Genomic DNA, 5352 nt, shown 5'->3' on the forward strand with positions numbered 1-5352 from the left:
AGTCATTATCCAATTTATCACGATTCCATTTTATAATATTGTGGCGGTTCTGGACAACCGTGTGTCCGACCGACTCGACAGCGCGCTCCACACTCCCTGTGGGGGTGTGGAGCATGTGTGTCGAATTTGAAGTCGGTGGGGCAAACCGCTCTTGAGTTACGTGGACTACAGACATACATTGTTTAAATTAATTGTGTTTCTGGTTATCATGGTATATTATATTGATTTTGTATGTACTTTATGGCATATTTAATGCATAACTTGCAATTTAGGATAATCGTTTCTGTCTTTGGTATGTACATGATGAATGTGCATACTGTAGGCTATTTGCTCTTTAATTGTTATTTAAATTTTTGCTAAAAAAGTTTTACTATTTTTGTATTGCTACATTTTGTATTTATTATAATGTATTATTTGATCCCAGGAAGAATAGTCTCTGCTGAGGCAGTGACTAATGGGTATCTAATAAACAATAAACACGTATGTATACGTACGTACTGTACAGAGACTGTCCAAAGTACACCATTTGAACCAGTAACCAAAAAATAATGTATCACAAAGTGATGTGATAATTTTCAGACTTCAGGGACTTGCACGCAAACATGCACACCCACCCTGCCACCCCACTCCCCCCCCCGCACGTACGCACGCACGCACGCACGCACGCACACACACACACACACACACACACACACACACACACACACACACACACACACGCACAGCCAAATGTGACTACATACATACATCACCAAAAACACATTTTTACACAAACACAGAGAGACCTCGTTGTCATGGAGCATGGCAGATGTCTAAAGTTTGTCTTGATCACTTTTGACCTGCAGTGTATTCTAGGCTTCTGGTGGCTGCGGTATTATCCTTTGCGTGCCAATGTCTACATGTATCTGCACCAGAGTCCTGAGGTTCTGGTAAGTTCCACAACGCCCACACTCTGACACACACGCCTGTTGTGAAATGTCAAAGTCTGCCTTCCCTTGAAGGGTCCTCAGGCTCAATCTGGAGCCTGACCCCAGATCATTCACAGAGTACCTGCCACGTCAGTCCTTCATCGTCGTCATCATCGTCCCACTAACAACAACTCTCAGCAGGTCTAGACATAGCAGGGGCAGGACGGAATGGGACGCAACAGTCACTTAGCACTAGGATAGAGAACAGAGGGCAATGGACACACACACACACACGCACACACACACACACACACACACACACACACACACACACACACACACACACACACACACACACACATGCACGCACCATGATGCACACACACACACACACACATGTGCGTATTCACAGACACACACACCAAAACACATGCATACATACACATGTTGCACATATTCTGACACACACGGTCACACATATACAGTATACACACGCGCGCACACACACGCACACGCATATCAAGAGTTTCAGGTTATTCCTGTCATTTAGAATAGCAATCAAGGTTGATCTATTTAAGCCAGTCTGTATAATTGAGGTCTCTAAGGAAATTCTGACAGATTCCAGATATTCGGTCTCTCTGAGACAGAGACGGCTCACCACAGAAACACGGGGAATTCTGGGATATACAGGAGTCACGGCAGAAACTCTCCCTGAGGATGTAAACCAGACATCATCGGCTTGTGTGTCCTGACCTGATGTTGCATGCATGCTTATACAGCAGGAAACAATCACGCACAGTACCTCGGTCAGTACATGCTCATTACAAACACTCACGCGTTTGTCATTGAGCAGGTCCACTAGTGTTTTTTGCTCAACCAATTTGGCATATGACCAATGTGTCCTGTGTCATTCACCTGTCATGTTCCAAGGAGGTCACTATTACTGTGTACTCCAGTCCACTTCCTGGTTCACTGGCCTTTTCAGATCCATTACATTACAAGCACTGAGGTTCTATTTAACGTTTACTGTCATTCACGCCCTCTTTAGTCTTTTGCTGATCCTGTCAAACTAGAACGTCTCAAAACATATTTACCTGTCAATTATGTCAATGATTAGATTTCATGGATGTACAGTAATATAAAGTATCTTTACTCATGTAGTTTCTAATAGCTTGGATTCCCCATCGACGATGTCACTGGCAGGCAGGTTTCTGAACTGTCCACAGCCCTCCTCTGACACACAGAGTGCGTACAAAGATAGGTTGACAATGGGTGAACTGGTCCTTTAATGGTTGGTGTTTTATACCATCTTCACATACAAGCATGTTTCTAGTTTAGCTTTCTTAGATGAAACTTCCAAACTGTTATCTAGAGACATCAGTTTTGTTTTAGTTTTCCAATATGGATATATTTCACCCGAGGTAACAGTGGTTAAGTCCAGAATACATTACACAGGACTACAGTTCCAAGTTTAGGTTTGGATTGCCGTCCAAATTGATTTGTATCTAAACTCGAGTAAACATGACACATTCCATCTGCTTGAATGTGAAATGAAATGATCTTTGATTATGTGAAATGTTTTGAAACTGCATATATTTCAGCTCAGTTCAGCACCGTCTTGTATCCGCTTATTCTGATTTGTTTGAGAACCATGCTGTGTGGCTCCCATGGGGATTCCTTGGCAGAACAACTATGTAAATTTTAACCTATTCTTTTATTTCACACTCCCTCGAGTCCTTGCCGCTGCACGGCATGCACCAAGTTTGACATAGCTGAGTGATAAACGAGTAAGACGCGCAAACGCGGGAAGCGAACGCAGATCGTAAATTGCAATAACAATTCACCATGACTCAGCCATAACCATATAAGGAGTCCCCAAAGCAGCTACTGTATACGTCCAAATATGGAGTGTGTTGCATCAATGACAAACAAATCACTCAGCTCCATATATTGGCACAAAGGGGACACACACACACGGACACACAGACAGACATGATCTGCTAGGTCTCATAGTAAGTGCTCACTGCATTCGCAATAAATGTTTCTCGCAAAATAGTTTATATGTTTATAATATCAAGTAGAATGGTGGAAATCTTTCTTCTGCATTAAAAAATAACACCCGTGTGAAGTGAGTGGTGCAACTCCGTGTGGGGGTGGGGGTAGTTCCAGACCCAGGGTGCCGGCCCGATCCCGGCGAGCCGCCCCGCGTCCGAAGCGGTTGAGAAATGACAGAGTTACCGTGTGGGGGTCCCTCTACTTTACTGTACTGTACTGTACTGTACTGGCACACCCGAAATCACGTCAGGTAGTTAATCAGCCAACACTCTCCACTGACAGGTAGTCAGTGGGGAGTGTTATGCCCAGGAAATCCCTGATGTCATCAGTATATGCCCATGGGCTTCCCCCTTTTGTGGCCACCTATGGAGCTGATTTGCACCTGATGCAGATTAGACAACACACTCGGCCAACATCTACTGGCCACTCTACCTCCCCTGAGCCACTGCATCACTGTGCTCTCTCTATCCCATCCATCCGGCCACTCTACCTCCCCTGAGCCACTGCATCACTGTGCTCTCTCTATCCCATCCATCCGGCCACTCTACCGGCCACTCTACCCCCCCTGAGCCGCTACATACTAATTCCTATAGGGTTGTGTTTATAACCACGCCCCCGGGCAAGTTAAGTTTACTGAGGTTAAGGTTAGGGTTAGGTTTAGGTATAGTTTTACTGAGGTTAAGGTTAGGGTTAGGGTTAGGTTTAGGCTGTCAATTACAGCTACTGACCAATCACAGCACGTCGACTGCACAACCCGTGTAGGCTTTGGTATGTCGCCCCTGAGCCACTGCTGCCGCTAGTGTCCGCGCCTCCCTGTAATATGTTTGCCATAACTCTGTCTTACTATATGGCTCTATGGAAGTGAACAGAGTTGTCGTCGACAACTCCCTCCGTTCACTTCATGGGGCCAGGCTCTTCTACATAGACTTCTTGGGAATGGAGACAACCGAAATGACCACATGACCAGGAAGTTTTCTGCCCCCTCAATGTTGTAACTCTGTCATGCTCTATGGCTCTGGTTCTACCATTAGGCCTATCCAAATTTAGCAGGGCCGCTACGCAGCCCTCACACCTACTGTACATTGCACTGCTGATCCAATATGTCAGAGTCATTGTCGAGATCTCTGATGTCATCAGTACATGACCATATATGGGCATGCCCCCTTTTGTGGCCATCTACGGAGCTGACTGATTTGTTTGTGCCTGATGCCATGACACATTGAAGTTAGACAACACACTCCATATTTCGGCGTAGCTGCATCGGGAACTCCTTATATGGTTATGGCTGAGTCACAGTGACATGAGCATGACTACTGGTCCGCAGGAGGCAGGCCCGCCCGGCACCCCCCACTGGATTTAAGCCAATCACAAAAGATTCAGGGAAGAAGCTGGATATTAATATGGTTTGTCTTAATTTTATTTATTGTAATTTATTACAAAACTCTAGCAAACATTTGTATGCATGCTTGTTCATGCATAATCGTTCCCTTTTTAATTCCTTACTTAAGTAATGCCACATTAAAAGACTTATTTTCTATTCTATAATAGTGTGGTAGTATACATCTCTCAACTGAACATTGAAAACTCGCTAATCTTCATTGACAGATGATATTCCAGAGCCTCAGAGGTGGTCACCAAACTATGAACTATTCCGTGTTCCTTCTCTGGGCAGGCTTCCCATGAGTTCTCTTGATGCCCTCTGGGCCTGCATGGCTCTGTGGGACAGAAGTGCCAGGCCTGCTTTGGTTTCATGCTGCCAGATAAGATCAGTTTGTGTGTGGATTCCTGTCACTGAGCAGACCAGGTTAGTGTTGACCCAATAGCAGCTGCAATAAGGCCTGAGGTTTGGGGTTCTGACTGGAGCCAACACCAGTCACGCAAGGCTAGAATAGGAAGACATGGGTCACAGTTCCATTCACCTTCTCAAGTACCTCCCATGCACACCGTGTTAGCAATAGCATACCATCTGACAATTCAACAAAATAAATGCTATGGTTCACTGAAGCATAAAGACAAAGACAAAGCTCTAATTGTATTTGTCTGTGCATTGCTTCTCTCTTAGCATTAAGATAACTGCATACTGCACATGTACTTCGCATGCGAGTGAGTAAAATAAATCATTCCATAGCACGGCAACTCTGCAAGACTCAAACTTGTTTTTTTGGGGTTTTAAAAAAAAATCATATTGTTGATTAATTTATCAGTGGCACCGCTGTCTGAGCCATACAATTCAATTCAATTCAAAAGGAGCTTTATTGGCATGAGAAAACATACGTTTACATTGCCAAAGCATAAAGCAAGTGTTAAAATATAAAAACAGTTTAATATGGGGAAAGTATAATACAGTTGGAGGGGGTACCGCATTTTGTAAACAGAGTTAAACTAACTA

The sequence above is a fragment of the Protomyctophum bolini genome (assembly GCF_963924005.1).
Source record: "Protomyctophum bolini genome assembly, chromosome: 1".
Lineage (NCBI taxonomy): Eukaryota > Metazoa > Chordata > Actinopteri > Myctophiformes > Myctophidae > Protomyctophum > Protomyctophum bolini.